Below are 18,951 nucleotides of genomic sequence, written 5' to 3'. Positions count from 1 at the left end.
TGTATTCACCAAAATAGAGGATGAAACATCTATCACCTTTGACCCTAATTTATACATACCGAAAAATGGCAGATATGACTCCTTTTTCTACATGAGAATGCAAACATCACACGGCCAATGTCTCTAGACACATTTGAAACCTGTATGGTCATCCTTTTGCGATCAGGAAACGAATCATTGATAAAAAAAAAATCGGAACACCTTAATTTGTCAGTCATGACAAATTACAATCTCTATGGTTTTGTGAAACGATTCTTGGGCATTGTCTATACGTGTGCAAAATATGTGAAAGATAGGACAGGTGTTCACCAAGATGCAGGGTGAAACATTTATGACCTTTGTGTCTATACTTTACATACCCAAGATGTGTCCGATCAAGAAGTTGTTACGTTATAAAATAATGTATATGATATGAAGTAAACATGTTCAAAATATGGTTGTGGTAGGGGCCGTTTTTTAATAGTTATTGCAAAGAAAGTTGCAGAAAGAAAGAAATATCTCAGTACATCGAAGATAGGCTTTAATTTCAACCAGGTTTTCTAACGTGATCACAACATTGCTTGAAAAAACGAAGGGCACACATGCGATAGCGCAAAGTGTCAGCTACAACATATTAAAATCTGGGAGAAATTCACTGAAGGGTGAATGAGCAAGTGCTTGATAAAGGGGATCATGTCAATTTTCACTTCTAATCCCGACATCGGGTGAAAACACGGAGGACGCTCACACTACATCTCAAAGTGTCAGCTACAACATATTAAAATGTGGGAGAAATTCAGTTAAGGGTAAGTGAGCTAGTACTCGATAAAGACAATCATGTCAGTTTTCATATCTGGAAAAATTCCTTCCCATAGAGATAACACGTACGATCATGAAGATACAGAAAGAAGTACCTGGTGTAGTACGTATGTCGAACTTTGACTCCACTTTGCACAGGCTAGATGGCATCTGTGCAAAAAGCAGTTATTTTGTGAGATGATTCTTGTGAAATGGTTTTTGCGTGTGCGAAATATGGGAGAGATAGGACATGTATTCACCAAGATACAGGATGAGAAAATTGTGACCTTTGTCCCTAATTTACATACCCAAGATGGTGTCCGATCAAGTAGTTGTAGTTATTTTGTGAAATAATGTGCGTGACATGAACTAAACATATGCAAAATATTGGGGTGATGGGGCTGTTTTTCATGCGTTTCTGCAAAGAAATTTGCAGAAAGAAATAATTATGCAGACCGATTTTTCGGCCAACGGCTACCCATGAAAGGGGGAAATGTACCATTCATCGCCGCAGCTTTGAGAATATTACTGTAGTATGTGAAGACAAAGTTGTGCGTAAATTGTTTCATAAAGCTGTTCGTATATCAAGTTACGAACAACTTACGAGCGACTGGTGATCACTTTTCGATTGCTATAGTTATTAGAATTTCAATAATTCAGCACAAGAACTGATCACCAGTCGGTCGAAAGTTGTTGGTGACTTTACGAACAGCTTTATGAAACACCCACGAATTCTCGGGCGTGTGCGACGGGCTTTCCATGGTAGTATCGCGTCTCTCGCAGTGCTCCCTCCGTGATCCACACAGTGCATGCCTGCGTGGAGTGTACGTACGTACCAAAGAGTATAGAAGCGCACGCGTGTCGTACGCTTATACCATGGCTCTACTCTGTTAGTAGCTCCATGCTTTATGCGTAGTACCTTACCCACATATACAATACGGAGGTGGTGTACGTGTTTGTCAATTCGTAACCTACTGCATTGGCGTGGCAGCGCAGCGACAGGCTCACAAATACGACTTCTGAAGACCTTTGCGTGAGACTGACGGTTTGATTAGTTTGGAGTTCGAGTACCAGGTGGGTATTAGTCTGTAAACGCAGGCATGCCTAAACACAGATGTTTGGGTTTTTAGAACAAAATTTCATGTGTGTAGTCGTGGTGCTGTTAGTGTTAGTGACTATAATAAACGTTAGGGTCTATCAGTAGTATCACTCTTATGTGTTCAGTAGTGTCTGGGGACATGCCCATCGTATCACCACAGCTCAGGCCCTATACGTGTACGAAGCTGTTGTAGTGCGTAGACCGTACGTTTAAATGTCAGGAGTATCAGGAAGGAAGTTGCGAAGTTTTTAACGTTAGACCGCGTTTCCTGAATGGACAAGGTGTGAGCCATATCATGATTTGCTATGTAATTACTAGGAAGGCTAAGTTCCAAAGAACCTACTTTAAGAGTTGACGTTGACTAAGAGGGCTTAGCGTTACTCTGGTGATTTGCTTCTGCCAAATCTGGGCGAGATGCGGGCGCCATACTTTAATGCGTAGCTAACACCACGACCAGTAGAGGGCGTATTTTACAGTGCTATATAGCGGTGATTCCTGTCCCCCTTTCCTGTCCCGTAAATATTCCCTGTCCCCCTTTCCTGTCCCGTAAATATTCAATATTGAATGATGCGCCTTTAAGCACCACCAACAACAACAACCCTTTCATTTCACCTTTTTTTATAGGGGGCATGCAGGGGAAGAAATATAACGTTACTTAGCCTGGACCTTGTTTTGTCATACAGAAGTATCATTCCTGTTTAATCATGAAATGTAACTGAAGAGAAGTCATTTATTTTCCAATATGTAGTCCCACAATTACACATCACAAGCTTGACTTTGACCTAATTTCACCGAGTTATGCTGACCGTGTTATAACAATAGGGTTTCCCTGTGCAGATGTGTGCACAGTGAAAAATGTGTTTTTAAGCAAGATTATAAGTTTAAAAGATGGTTTTCCTTTGTTATAAGAATTGTTTAGATTGCAGGAACAGTAAAATAATTTTACAAAGATTTGTATAAAAAATTTGGGTGTTGTGCCTCATATTCCTCTCAAGTACCGGTATGTATTTTCAGAATGTGTGTACCTCACATTATTAGTGGTCTGTCCTTAACACAAGGTCCTCAGGACCAGAAAAATGTGCTTGTTATAATGAAACCTTGTTATATCAGGGTTACAAAAATAATACAATACAAATTGAAATTACAATCTAGGACCACAAAAAAATTACCTTGTTATAGTGAACTTCGTCGTATCAGTGATAATTGTAGAGAGTTCACTGTATAGCCTATACAGGTATTGTTGTAACGTTTGTATTTTTCCTTTCTTTTCTTTCTGCAGGTACTGGTTGCTTTGGAAGGAGATTTATGTTGGTCTTTGTTGAAAGTACGTTTGTGTTTGTGTTTGTTATTTGTTGAATCATCTTCATCCTACATTTCATCTCATACCATTTCACCTTCATCCTTGAATATTCAGTGAATATTCACTGAGATTACATCTGGAAATTCATCCTGGAATTCACGAACTCATCCCTGAAATATCTGAAATATACCTGAAATACCTGAACTTTACCTGAAATACCTTAACTTGAACTTTACCTGAAATACCTTAACTTGAACTTGAAGAAAGCTGAGAACAGAGAACTTCTGAGTGCATGAGAATAAGACAGTATCAGAAGGAGAGAAAGTTTCAGAATCAGAGGCAGAAAGGGTTAGAGTCAAAGAGAAAAAGAGTGAAATCAAAGAGAGGAAGAGTGAGAGTTGACGAAAAAGGAGTAAAAATTAAGCAGAATAACAGAGTTTTAAAGAGTGTTTGAATGAAAGAGTGCATTCTTTAAAAGGATAGTTAAAAACTGGAAAGAGAATTGTCCTAGAGAAGGCGAGAAGTTTGCTGGAAACTTGAAAATAGAAACAGTTAATTTGAGAAAAGGTGTTTAAGAGTCCAGATTACACTGAAAGATTATTAAAGAGTGCCGTCATAAGACGAAAGCATTATAGTGTTGTAAACTAATTGGGGTAGACAAAATTTGCACCTTCAAGGATTATTTGATATTTGATATATTCTGCATTGAAAGTTGCTGCAAATAAATCAACTACAGTTGGCAAGAGCTAATAGCTAGGAGTTGAAATTTTGAAGGAATTGTTAAAAGTGTGAGAAACAATTTATGAGGTGAGGCGAGAAGTATACTAAAAATTTTATGTAAAAATATTTTTTGGTATCTTGAGTCTTGAATTTTCGTTAATTGTTAATAGGATAAAAGAATAATTGAAGAGCGCCATCTTCAGATAAAAGCATTTTAGTCATAGTAAATGAAGGGAGAGACGTTAATATTGCACCTTAAAGGGCTATTTATAAATATTGGGCTGTGAAAACAAAAGCACAATTAGTAAAAGACATACCTTTATTGCAAAAGGAGTCATCTCAAAACAGAAACATTACTGTTTCTTTAATTGTCAGTGAAGACAAAGAATAATTGGTGAAATTGAAATTTTTGTTGCGAAAGACCCTACCCTAAGAGAAAAACATATAAGGGAGACCGATTATTGTGCAGTTAAGGCAAAAGCATAATTGGTAAAATTGTAACCTTTTTTACAAAGAGCATAATCTCGAGATAAAGGCATAATTTAGTCAAATCAAATGTTAGAGAATTGAAGCTGAAATTTCTGTTGGCAGATATCGTAAAAGGAAATTGGCATAGCTTTTCTATAAAGTAGGAATTGAAGCACGTAACAGACAAAGAGTGCCACCTGTTGCTAGAAACAAGCAAACATTGTAGAAATATCCCCACCTGTTGGTAGAAACATTATATGGATCGGTGTTGCAGCTTACTGCTGGAATTTGTATTGCAGTGAAATATAGTACATGTACTGTACACATGTATTAGTGCAACTTTCAAAGCTATTCAATCCGACAATTTTGTTACCAATCGCAGTACTAGTGGAGTAGGTGTGATTCATAAAAGTATAGTGATTCAAGGAATATAACTGTGTTGATTGACAGTTGATTGATATACATTTATTTAGTAATAGGTACCATTATACTTTCAAAGATTCAAAAGCCCTGTAGTTTGACAATGGAAGCAAGTGAATTCAAGATTGTTATTGGTGATATCCTAGATATCCTCCATAGTTGTGACTTGATGAGAAATGTAGAGGTCAGTGAATGTGATGCATGTTGCAGTGTGATCAATGAAAATGAAAGCAGAGTACCATGTGAGGATTGTGGCAAGCAGTTTCATGTGATGTGTACAGGAACTATTTCTCATGAGGCTAGAATGTGTGATGCAAGGTTGATTTGGATATGTTCAGCATGTGGAAGCAATAATATTGCCCATCGCATCTTTGACAAAATTGGCATTCCTTGTCATTTCAATAGATACGAACTTCTCGAAGACCTTGGTGATGAAGATTTTCATGTTGATGTTTCACTTACATCACGCAAGAGCAACCAGAGAAAGAAACCAACGAAGATGAGACTGAAAAAGAGGTATGTGAGAAGAAAGAACAAACGTGGTGTTCTAGAAATGACAAATGTGTGTGTGGAGGAAAGAGCAAATTGTGACAGAGATGAATCAGATCCGACATTCATCTCAAATCTCACTAGGAGGCAATTTGAACCATTAGAAACTGCAGTTGATGATGGTTGGACAACTGTGAAATCAAGGAAGACAAAAGTGATTGAGAAGGCCAAACTGACAACATCCCAAACAATGACTAACAATCCTAAGACCAAGACCAATAACAAGAGCACAGTGAGATCAGTAAATGGTGTGATTCTCCAACCTGGCGTGACCTACATTGGCAAAGCAATGAAAGGCTACTATCTTGAAAAACAGAGAAGAGCCAAGACCAGCAAAGGCAAAAAATCAAAAGTAGAAACAAGGCAAGAAGAACATGGTGAACTCGTGAAGCGAAATATGAATCGAAACTTGGACACAGAACGAAATGATAGTCTGCAGGTGTATACTGAATCTGTATTGAATGTATATTCAAAGTGTGTTCAGTCACCTCATGTTATGGCAAAATACTCTGAGCAAATCTATGCAAAAACACAGAGAAGTTGGGCTGATGTGGCTAAAAGCACTCCGAATATGACTAATGGATGTTTCGTACTGAGTGGTGATCAGGCTACATGTGTCTCTGTCCTTTCCACAGACATTGAAAAAGAAGTTTGGAATGTAAACAGGCTCTATGGAGGTGGAAATGCACGGCAACCAAGAAAGAAAGGTCGTTTCACGAAGATCCGCAACAAACAAAGTGTGCCAGTGGTTAAAAATGCTGACTCACAGGTGCGTAACAATGAAAAGGTGAAACATGACATTTTTGAAGGAGAACATGCAGCAAAGAATGAAAAGTTGTGTAAGAATGAAATATCTGACCGTGAGGACAGTAATTCCACAAATAGAGACAACACAGGCTCGAATGATATGTCCAAAGTGAAGTGTGACAGAATCCACGATATGCATGAACTAAACCCATGTTACAGCGAAACAAAAGATGTTGAAGGTGACAGTCAAATATCAGTGAATGAATTGTTCTCTGTGAATTCTACTACAAATGTAAATGTTCACTCTCCGTGTCACAAACCTGTTTCAGGTATGCAAAACATGTGTGTTCAAGTTTGTAATGAATCAATATTCCTGCCTGAACGTGAAAAAACTATTAATCCATCTGATTGCATAGTAATGAATGCTGGTTCTGCAAATAGTGTTGACCACCATAATTCATATGATGTTCAAGAATCGTCTGTACTTATATTAGATGGTGAACCAGCTGCAAATGATTTAGAGACTGAAGAACGTGTCTGTAAGCCTGTTTCTCTTTCAGATTCAGAATATGATAGAAGGCAATCATATCCTCTGACTAAAACAATCGCACAAGGAAATTTTAATCAAGGTGATCAACGATTTGGTTATACTGCTGGCAAACAATGTGCATGTAATTCTATTGTGGCAGTTCTCTACATTCAAACAAAGAATGGAATCGAAATGAGACCTCGTGATCTTGATCAGATTCTGACACTTGGGAATGAGTTGTATTATTACATAAAGAAGGATTCACAACTGAATGAAGAGCTTGTAATGATAGATGAATTACCGAAGGAACTTCATATTCTGGATGAAAAATTTCAAATAACCTATGGTGAATCGAAATATGGAGTGTTGGAAGGAGATCAAAACAATTTGTCAAATTTTGGTGCTTTGCCATTGAGTCAAGCATTAGAACAAGAACTGTGCCGATATGATGCATGTCTTATGAATTTTGCTGAGAGTACATTTGCAATCATTAGGCATCACAGTGGTTATTATGTGTTTGATTCTCATTCCAGAAGTCATGATGGATACTTGGTACAAGATGGATGCAGTGTCTTGCTTAGCATTTCATCATGGCAAGGTATACAGGTACACTGTTTGAATTTGGCAAAATCTATGGCATGTGATTTACGTACTACTCAGTTTGAATTAACCGGTCTGGCAGTAGAATTCAATTCTAAGAAAAATGTATTGACAACTAGTGGCTCTAAGAGATCAAAGACCCTAAATACTGCGTGTGGGAATATAAATGATCAAAACAGCGACTATTCGCAACATTGTCATCATATTGAAAGAAATCTGAGTTATAGTGATGAGACTCAAAATGTAACAATAAAGGAAACCAGAGTTAATGTAAGCAGTGATGACTATGGAAGTGAGAATGAAGTTGAATTTGTTTCACTTGAAAAGACAACACAAAGAAGAGATAGAAACTTCAAATTTGCACCAATTACATATGTAGACAAGCAGTGTTTGTGCAATAGATTAAATGTCAATTACTGTGGCGCAGCCAGTGAACCAGTGGAAGATACAAATGAAAATTTGTGTATGAGGAAACCTGTAAATATCAAGAGAGTTATGGGTGATGGCAACTGCTTTTACAGAAGTATTTCTCATGTAGTTACTGGCAGTGAAGGAAACCATTTCATGCTCAGGAAATGCAATGTGGCACATTTACTGGAAACGGGTGATTTATTTAAAAATTTAATTAACACAGTGAAATATCAGAATGTCAGGGACTTTGTACTTCAAGAGAAATTGATGGATTTAGGAACATGGGCTGGTCACACTGATATTAGTTCAATGGCACATATGCTAGATTGTGATATATATGTGTATGATGATCGTACAAAAAATTGGCAAATTTTGTCTGCAAGGAAACCGGGGTACTATAACAAGGTAACAACTGAAAGAGGCATATATATTGTGTTCACTGGAAGCAATCATTTTGATGTAGTTGAAAGTGTAACTGCTGTTCAGTCTAGTACTTTGGATGAAAAATTAAGTGTGTTTCATGTGAATTCAGATGCAAATGTGGAAAGTAAAAAAGAAAGTCATCATGAATCATCTAAGGCTACCGAAAACTTGACATTAAAGAAAGGCAGTGTTAGAGTGAAGAAAATGATGTCCAAACAAATAATGGTGTCAAACTTGCAAGAGACACAAATTCCATTACAAAACACATGTCAACAGACAGTAGTCGATGTTGATGCATCCGAGGTGAAGCAAGTGGGAGAAATTAAAAAGATTAATCTCATGTACACACCTGTGAATAAATTTGACAGAGAGAAGTTTTGTTGCAAATTAGGCATAAAGGTTAATGACAAATGTAGCAGTAATGATGTGCCAAAAGATATGGTGGAAAATGGTAATATTACTGTCCTGTCACAACCATTAACTATCTATAAAATTAGTGGTGATGGAAATTGCTTTTACAGAGCTATGTCATATGTCACATGTGGCAAGGAAGATTCACACCGTGATGTTCGAAAAGCAACAGTTATGCATATTTTACAAAACAAGCAAGATTATGTAAGCCTTTTAAAATCAGGATACACAGATGTTGTAAAATACATTGCAAAGGAAAGAGTATTCAACAATGGCACATGGGCTACAGAATTGGAAATAATGGCCTTATCAAATCTACTAGATACTGATATTTATACATATGAAGAAAACTGTTCAAAATGGAAATTATTTGGTGCAAGCAAACTTCAGTTTGGAATTGTTACATCACAAAGAGGTGTTTACTTGCAACACACAAATGGCAATCATTACGATGTTGTAGAGTCTGTATGTCCAAGGATCCAAACATTAAGTTCATGCCAAAACTTGTCAAGACCACAAAACATTACCGCTATGGAAACGCCTGTGACAAGAAAGAGAAGACTCACAACTGAGAGAAAAGTTACGAAACAAGTCGGTGATTGTCAAATAAATGTATTGAACAATGAAGTTTTAGAGGATGACATTGAACGTGCTGTTAAAATGAGTAGGGATACTGAAGAATCTGAAGAAGTTGAAACTACAAGGCAAACTACAAAAAGGAAAAAACAAAGAAAAAAAAGTAATGCAAATATTACCAGACGAAAAAATAGAGATCGAATGAGAGCACAGAGAGAAAAGAAAAAAAATGAGCAAAGACAGTTAGAAATAGAATGTTTATCAGATGTTCAGCCTTTTCTATTCCGCAAACTAAAAAATGCAGCTGCAAAGAAAGTAAAATATCAAACAGATGAACCTTACCGGTTCGAAAAGAGAAGAGAAATTAAGGAGAGACAAAGAAACAGGTACTTGTTCGATCCTACTTACAGAGAAAATGTCAAGAGAGCAATGAGCAGAAAGATGAGAGCTAGATATCAACGCAATGCTTTATTAAGAGAAAAAATCAAGAAAATGATGAGGACAAAGATGAAAGCTAGATACCAAAATGATGCTTCATTTCGAGAAAAAATTAAGAAAAGGATGAGAACAAAGATGAAAGCCAAATATCAAAACAGTGCTTCATTCAGAAAAAGGCTGAAGACAATGAGGAAAGTAAACTATGGGTGCAATGTTCTACATAGAGAAAGGCTTAAGAAAATGAGGAAAGCTAGATATCAAAACAATGCTTTATTCAGAGAGAGGCGTAAGAAAATTATGAGGAAAGTTTCAAACATTAAGTACAAGACAAATTTTTTGTACAGACAGCAGGTTGCAATGAGAAACATGAAACGAAAAAAACAAGAAAAAATGAATATGAGAAATTGTGACCATGTTTTGAAAAAATTTAGGGAAATTGTTTCACACGGCCCTGAATATGTATGTTGCGTATGTTTGAAATTATTATTCAAGAATCAAGTATTGAAGTGTACAAAAGCAAAATATAACGATTTGAGGTGCTTAAAGGAGGAGTATTTACATACATGCAGCGATGACTGTGATATTGACTGTCAAATAGTAAAGTCATCAAGAAATTTTTTATGGGTTTGTTACACTTGCCACAGGAAATTATTAGCTGGTAATATGCCTGCTGAAGCTAGCAGAAATAATTTAGAATTACGTGCTATTCCTGCGGAACTTGGAAATCTGAATCAGTTGGAAACACATTTGATTGCACTAAACATTCCATTTATGAAAGTTTTGAATTTGCCTAAAGGAGGACAATATGGAGTGCATGGCCCAACAGTTTGTGTACCTTCACGCACAAATGAAACTGTAAAGATATTACCTCGACCGGAGACTGATGATCAATTAATTCGCGTAAAGCTAAAGAGGAAACTGTCATATAAAGGACATTATGAATATCAGTTTGTCAAGAAAAACAATGTCCTAGCTGCATTGGAATATTTGAAAAAGAATAATAAGTGGTATTCTGATATTGCTATTGATAGCGAATGGGACTCTGATTTATCAGACAAAAATAGTAAAACAGCTTGTGGTAAACTATTTGATTTAAGTGAAACTAATGATGATGATGATGATATAGAGGATGATCAAGATGGACGATTACAAGGCATTCAGTTGGGCACATGTTTGCAGAAGGTCGATATGAGACAAGAAGTGCTTGATCAGTTTTTTGATGATATTATATGCTGTGCTCCTTGTGAAAAGAATAGTCCTGTGTCACTATTGATGGATGAGAGTAATGAGGCAAAATGTTTTCCTGCTCTGTTTCCAACAGGCCAGCCAACATTTCATGATACCAGGTACATTAAAGTAACACTTGGTCGTTATTTGCATAATCGTTTGATGCATGTAGACAACAGATTTGCAAAAAATACAGAATATATTTTCTATGCTCAGTGTATTTATGAACTGCAACAAATACTTTCTAGTGTTTCTATAGCTGTCAGAAAAAGCTCAGAGAAAATAGATAATTCCACATTGATGCGATGTTCAGATCTAAAGGATGCAAGAAAACTTCATGAGATACTGGATTCGAATAAAGGATATAAATTTCTGAAACAAATACGAGGAACACCTCCATACTGGCAATCTACACAGAAAGATGTATTAGCAATGGTTAGACAACTTGGAAAGCCTACATGGTTTGCATCATTTTCATCAGCTGAAATGAGATGGCCTGAAGTTATTAACACATTGCTAAATCAACAAGGTGATGGGAGAAAAGCAAGTGATCTGGATTGGACAGATAAGTGTAATTTATTAAAATCAAATCCAGTGACAGTAGCTCGTATGTTTGATAAACGCTTTCATGCATTTTTGAACAGAGTGATTCTTTCTGAGGCAGAACCTATTGGCAAGATAATTGACTATTTTTACAGGATTGAATTTCAACAGAGAGGATCTCCACATACACACTGTTTATTCTGGGTTGAAAATGCACCTAATTTGGGTGTCGAGAAAGATGAAACTGTCATAGATTTTATTGATAAGTATATTTCATGCAACATTCCATGTGAGGATGAAGATGAAGAACTGTATGAAATAGTGAAGAATGTTCAGCTTCACTCAAAGAAACATTCAAAATCATGCAAGAAAAAGGGAACCTCCTGTAGATTTAATTTTCCAAGACCACCTTCTGAGAAAACATTTGTTGTGAAGCCTGATGATAATCCAGAAGTTACAGATGAGGCTCAAGATGTTCTGTCTGCAGTAAAGAATTCATCATGTGTGGAAGGCAAATATGATAATGCTAGGCAGCTCTTTGAAGCTCTTGGGATGTCTCAAAAGGAATTTGAAGATGCCTATAATGCTGTAGCTACAAAAGAAGATGTAGTCATGAAAAGAGATCCAAAAGATATATGGGTTAATCAATATAATTCATTCTTACTCAGAGCTTGGAATGCCAATATGGATTTGCAGTATATAACAAATGAGTATGCCTGCATTGTTTATGTTGTGTCATACATGTCAAAAGCAGAAAGAGAAATGAGTTTGCTCTTGAAAAATGCTGAAAGTGAAATGAGAGAGGGCAATGAAGATGCTCGAAAGAGTATGAAAGAAATAGGACATGTGTATATGCAAAACCGTGAAGTTTCAGCACAAGAAAGTGTGTATCGTGTTTGTGGCCTGAGATTGAAAGAGTGCTCAAGAAAAGTAGAGTTTATACCTGTTGGACCAAACCCTGTGAGAATGAGTCTACCACTGAGTGTTATTCAAAGCAGACGAGACGATGATGATAGGAGCCCATGGATGCCAAGCAGAATTGATAAATATAAAGCCCGACCTGATGGTTTTGAATTTGAAAATATGTGTTTAGCCACATTTTGTTCAAAGTATAGACTACTCAGTGAATCTGATATAAAGGGTAAGAAACAGAAACAGAGTGTGTTTAAATTGAGAGATCAGCTGGGCTATATACAAAAAAGAACAAGAACCAATGATGCTGTAGTGAGATACCCTCGTTTTTCACCGACTGTAACCCCAGAAAAATATTATCAGAGTATATTGCAACTATTTTTGCCATATCGTACTGATAAACAGTTAAAACCTGACCAATTTTTGACATATGAGGAATTTTATCAAAATGGATCTGTTCGAATGTTTAATAAGAATTTGGAAAGTGTCAAAAGTATTGCCAATGAAAATCTCAGGCAGTATGAAAAAAACGCTGATACAATTGATCAGGCACAAGAATATCTTGAGAAATTTGGTGCACAAGAAGATGCATGGGGATTACTCTGTCCAGAAACAGAAGTTGAAAGACATGAAACAGCTAAAATCCATGTAGAAGTTGAAGATGCTGACAATGAGTTTAGAATCCCAGATCTTGAATCTAAATCTCAGGAGAAAGAGTCATATTGCATAGAATTTCGATCATGTAGCATTTCGAGAGAAGACAGTAATGTCTTATTAAGAACTTTAAACAGCAAGCAGCAAAAAGTGTTCTACAAAATACGACAATGGTGTCTTGACAGAGTTAATGGAAAAGAAGCCACACCGTTTCAGATATTTGTGACAGGTGGTGCTGGAACAGGAAAAAGTCATCTGGTGAAATGCATATGTAATGAAGGGACAAGAATTCTAGGTAAAATGATGCATAATCCAGATGATCTTTCAATTATGAAAGTAGCTCCAACTGGAATTGCAGCCTACAATATTGATGGTAGTACTATTCATAATGCACTGTCCATACCCATTTCTGCTTCATTACCTTATCAACCCCTTGGAGAAGAAAAGATAAGTCATTTACGTACTCAGCTGGGCCAATTACAGATACTAATAATTGATGAAATATCCATGGTTGATCAGAAGCTACTGTGGTATGTACATGGACGTTTAAGGCAAATAAAGCAGACGCGTGATGATGCTCCATTTGGAAAGGTTTCAGTTATTGCAGTTGGAGATTTTTATCAGTTACCCCCAGTAAAAGGTACTCCTTTGTATAAAGATACATTGCAAAGTTCTTTATGGACAGACAACTTCTCTATGATTAACTTGGATGAAATAATGAGACAAAAGGATGATGCAGACTTTGCTGTTCTTTTGAACAAATTAAGGGTAAAAGAAAAGAAAGATGAATTATCAAGTGATGATTTTGCAGTTCTTCAATCATGCCAAACTGGAGAGCAATGTGAGGATGCACTGCATATATATTCTTCAAACAAACAAGTAAATGACTGGAATAAAATAATGCTTCACAAGAAATGCACAAATATCATCTGTCTTGATGCAGAAGATTTTGAACTTGGCGATAAGGGTAAAAACAAAGCATGTGACAAGCCACGGAGATGTACTAAAGCTTCTTTGCCAGCATATCTTTGGGTTGCTGAAAATTCTAGAGTGATGCTGATCAAAAATGTGAATGTGACCAAAGGTTTATCAAATGGCTGCATTGGCACTGTAACTGACTTAGTAAGAGTAAATGAAAATGCCAGACCCTCAAGTGTGCTTGTGAAATTTGACAATGAAAAAGTAGGAACACAGTCAATAGAAATGCAACAGGAATCAATTGGGAAAAAATATACGAGGAAACAATTTCCCTTGAAATTAGCATATGCATGCACAATACATAAAGTACAGGGCATGACAATGGAAAAAGCTGTTGTTTCTCTGAAAAATATATTTTTGCCCGGACAAGCATATGTTGCTCTGAGCCGTGTCACATCAATACGTGGACTAACTATTGAAGATTTTGATCCCAAAGTTATATATTGCAATCCAACTGTTAAAGAAAGTTTAGAAAACATGCCAACATTTGTTGATGAAAAGAGCTTTGATAATGATGTTTCTGTTGCGACTCTGAATATAATGCTACATAACATTCAAGGTCTTAAAGCACATTTCAAAGATATCCAATCAAACCTCCTATGTAGAAATTCTGATATTATTTGTTTAACTGAAACTTGGCTTAATGATGACATTTTTGATGTGAATTTAGATCATTTTAAAATGTACAATCAACCTCGGTCAAAATCTTATTCAGATGAAAGTCCCTTATTTTCGGCACTGAAAAATCAAGCACATGGTGGAGTTGCAGTGTACAGTAAAATCAAATCTATTAGTAGGCTGGATTTACATGTCAATAATCTAGAATATATTACATTTGCAGTAACTTGTCCTTCATGTCTCATTTCTGTGATATATAGACCTCCCAGATATGATAAGAAACAATTTTGTGAGAAACTGAAGAGACTACTCGTAGAATTGCAGCAGAGAAGTACGAAACGCATAGTTATTGGTGACTTCAATGAAAATCTCAGACAAGGTTCAAGTGATTCATGTGTGCATAAATTGATGTATTCTTACGGATATCAACAACATGTACTTGATGCTACAACAGAAGGTAATACATTGATTGATCATGTATATAGCACAGGTATAGACTCACTTCATGTTGAAGTTATTCCACTTTACTACAGTTACCATGAGGCTATCAGAATACAGTTCTGATGAGTGATGTCTTGAGTTTACGCAAAGTAATGTGGCACATATATTCAAATCAATTGATATTTATTTTCTTTTGTCATCATATTTCCTTTTGTAATACAGAATGAGGAAAATAAAAAAGTGTGAATAGGACAGAGCATACAGCAATTCAAAAACAAATGAGTAGAAGTGATACTTATGATCAATACTGAGGTGTTTGAAGTTAAAAAAAAAAATTGCAATGAGTAAAACATGTGAAGTATGGAGGGTTCCACTGGGAAGATTATGCTTGTGAATATGAAACAAGACTTCAACAAAAGTATGACTACTAGTACTACAGAAAACAGCGACATTATGAGACAGAAAGTGACAATTCAGTGATTATAGACTTCCTAAATATGACCCAAAAATAATGTGAGAAATTATGGAAATTAGTTGTTGAATTGCACCAAATAAGCACAAAAAGCATAGTTATTGGTGAATTTAATGAAATTCTCAGACAAGGTTCAAGTGATTTGCTTGGCATAATTTGATGTGTTCTTATGAATATCAACAACATGAAGTTGATGCTACAACAGAAGGTGGCACATTTATCGGTCATGTATGTAGTATAGGTATTAATGATCTCACCATTGAAGTTATTCGCCTTTACTACAGTTACCATGAAGCTATTTGAATACTGTTTCACTGAACTTGTTTTTACTAATAACATTAGATGTTTATTCAAGGTTTTTTTCACAATGCTGAAATCAAATGAAATATATTTTCATCTTTCATCATACATATTTTTATGATGTTATGGAGAATAGATGAAATATGATGAATGAAATGAACAGAATGTTCAACAGTAGTGAAACCTTATGATAATATTAAATTGTAATGAATACTGAAGTGATTGAAGTGAGGAAAACAGTGTGCCATGAGCAAAGTGTGCAAAGGGTGGAGAGATCCACTGAAGCGACCTTGATTGTGCACAGGAAACAAAACTTGGGCAACAATAAAAGTACTACATAACACATTGACATTATAAAGAAAAAATAAATAGACAACGACAAGAGCATGCAACAGAAACAATGATCTTTGATTGCTTGTTGAAAGAAATGTGGGCTTGCATGTCAAGAAGAAGGAAAAACACATAAATTGTGTAATTGCAAAAATGATTTAAAGGACTGTAATTATAATGTTACATGTATGTCAGCAATAGTGGTGATATTAAAAATTTATGAAGTGGTAATGCTGAATCTAGGTGAGAATTATCAACCCTTTTCACAAAGCAGTAGCTGAGCTGGTAGTTGCTCTTCTCTAAATATCATTGTTGGAAATGTAACTATAAAAGGAAGATACAAGTTCAGTATGGAACAGAAATAAAACAAAAGACAGAAAATGGAATTGAAATAGAATAGACAAAGAATAAAAATAGAACAGGCACAACAGAAATAAAACATAGCCCAGAAAATGACAGTGCAGAAAGGTAGATTTTGGCATAATAATCATTTTGAAAAATATTTTTTTTCAGAGAATTAAATGCTGATAATGATAAGTTTGTGTTACTATTTGATGAGCGTTTAGAGCTGAGGAAAATCAAATTGTAAATGCTGATGAAAGTGCTTTGAAATAAATGGAAAAAGTAGGAGTTGCATTTATATGTGCAAAACCTGATCAATAGGCATATGTTGTAATTGATAGAAATGAATATTTCACCAGAGAAGATAGAGTGAAATCCATGAGTGATCATGTATGTGGTGCAAGAATTGTATTTATTACGTAAACATTATGAGCTACATAGCACAAGTTTTGATTGATTTCATGCAAATTTATGAAAAATGTTTTGAGTTTTCAAACCCCTGTTTCTCAAACATTTGCTTTCATTGATTGATGTCATTGTTTCTCTTTAGCACCCATGGTAGTGAGAATAAAGCACTGGCCAAAATGAAAAAAGCATCAATTAGGTGTATTTCATCTAGGTGTTTATGGCTAACATCTTTATGTCTTTACATTTGCCTGGTGAATGATGAACTGGTCTGTGCTTGTGCCGCAATCATGTCCAGCCTTGTACCCAAGTGTTTCCACCGGTGAGTTTTATTTCTTTTTTGCTTTTTTTTCCCCCTACTTTTTGTCAGATTTGTATGCATTTAACTTTTCACACAACTTTTTGACAAAATCAGGCTCAATCATACTCAGTGTTCAAATTAAATTCTCACAATAATCTCTCCAGGTGTGTTTTTAAGCTGTATTAGCATAACCTGTAGAATTATGCATACACAGGTGTTTCTTCAGAATTATTTTTTTTTTCCCCTGAAATGTTTGTAATATATGTTCTATCATCTAAAGTCTGTGATCTGAAACAGTTTGTTAATTCCATATTACATTTATGAAATGTTATTCACATATTCCTTATTCTTATAAATGTGACTGTACAAGTGTAGTTTTGTTCTGTCCAATTTACATCGTAGCTAAACATGATATACATCCAGAGAACTATGATGTATATGCTGTACTCCTGTAAGAGAAATAGGTGTATGTATTCATGAAAAGAAAGGTTAACATAAAAGGTGATGTGATGTTATGTGAAGTTGTGAATGTTTCAGTACAGTTGTGTTCGCAAGTTATGACTACAAGAAATTGGTTGTATCTGTCTAAAATATGTAAAACATAATGTAACTTTCTTCGTAACATTTGTGATAATGATATTTATGTTCTCCCATTCTAACAACACATATTTCAGTTCTTTCATTTTATCGATGTTAAAAGATAAGCAGTGTACTTCATTTGTAACAGTATGTTGTTTATGTATTTTAAAGCAGGGTCTTGACCAACAGAGAGAACACACCAGCTTTGCTTTGCAGCGTTGGTGTAGCACAGGGAGTAGAACTCTACTGGTTAAAGGCTCAAAACCAGTCAATTGGACCAGGTGTGGATCGCATCTATTTCAACTGTGTGGACAGCTGTCAATCTTGGATCAAACTTGGTTGACATGCAAGCACTTCATATCAGATGATAACAGATGAGCAACGTAATAGTTTCTCAGGACTTCCACTCTCTTCCATCTACAATAATTCTAAGCACAGTGAACAGTATGCATGATAAATGCAAAAGCAAAGGGTATAAATGTAATTGAAGTATTGTGGAATGATTTACGCAACATAAAATACCTCAATAATTATTAATTTTATGTTTATGTGGTGGTAATCAGATCATGTGTAGTATTGGAAGGTACGGTAAGTTAGCCATAGTGGCATGTTAAGCCACCGTCCCTGGAGACACTCAAGTGGTAACGTGTTAATGACCCATAGCATAATCATTTACACCACCATATTGTTTTCGTGATTGACACAGAAACGTCTTTGATTAAGGGCAAAACCAAAATGTAGACCATAAAAGTAGAAGTATGTGAAATGCAAATGTGCAGTATTTTTACATTTTTCCATTATGGATCAAAGCTATGACTTAGATATTAGATGATGATTGTGAGAAGCAAGTGTGGGTCTTTTTTTCTGTTTTATCCTTTGAATAATTGCAAAGATGCAAAGTTTAAAAAAAATTAACAACAAGATTTTCATGACTTAGTGTCTTTGCGCTCGCGCAAACGAGAAGGGTATTCCCCCTCCCACAGTAAGGAGCCTTTTTTAAATTTGTAGCTGTTAATAAAGGATCTGGTGCATAATTAAGTGACTATTGTTTGCTAATTTGGCATGATGAAGGGAAATACACCTTCAATTGCAAGCATCACTTCAATCCTTTTAGCTACACTCCTCATTTTTGGTTCAAGTTGCAATTTCACTTGATGTCTGAGAAAAATGGGTACTATGTGTGAAATCGTGAGACAGACCCTAAATGCATGAGTCTCACCATAATGAGAGACTTGGTCTGTAATTGATGCATATATTTTGTGTATGCACATATATGTAAACCTTCAGTAATGCTCTAGGTGTGGGGTTAGTTGAGGAAGACTCTATGACCCTGTTTACAGTGTGGGGCTGCACCATGCTGCGGCCAAGCCGTGGTTGAGCA

The 18,951-nt window shown here is 35.8% G+C and overlaps 1 long non-coding RNA gene across 4 annotated transcripts; it reads left to right on the top strand.

Annotated features, from left to right (window-relative positions):
- Nucleotides 1–1,704: 1,704 nt before the first annotated feature.
- Nucleotides 1,705–17,909, top strand: LOC139738579 (uncharacterized). Of its 4 annotated transcripts, none has more exons than XR_011711459.1 (7): nucleotides 1,705–1,851; nucleotides 3,156–3,200; nucleotides 5,190–5,300; nucleotides 5,969–6,102; nucleotides 7,143–7,215; nucleotides 16,989–17,012; nucleotides 17,742–17,909. It is a non-coding gene; the product is annotated as an uncharacterized lncRNA (long non-coding RNA). The 4 variants fall into 4 exon arrangements; XR_011711458.1 differs by having other exon boundaries at nucleotides 17,745–17,881; XR_011711457.1 differs by having other exon boundaries at nucleotides 7,143–7,207; nucleotides 17,745–17,837.
- Nucleotides 17,910–18,951: the final 1,042 nt, after the last annotated feature.

The sequence above is a fragment of the Diadema antillarum genome, unplaced genomic scaffold (genome assembly GCF_040938485.1).
Source record: "Diadema antillarum isolate AM-2024a unplaced genomic scaffold, OU_Dant_1.0 seq00000757_RagTag, whole genome shotgun sequence".
Classification (NCBI taxonomy): Eukaryota; Metazoa; Echinodermata; class Echinoidea; order Diadematoida; family Diadematidae; genus Diadema; species Diadema antillarum.
The sequence above is the reverse complement of the archived record's forward strand: the minus strand, read 5'-3'. Positions and strand labels throughout refer to the sequence as shown.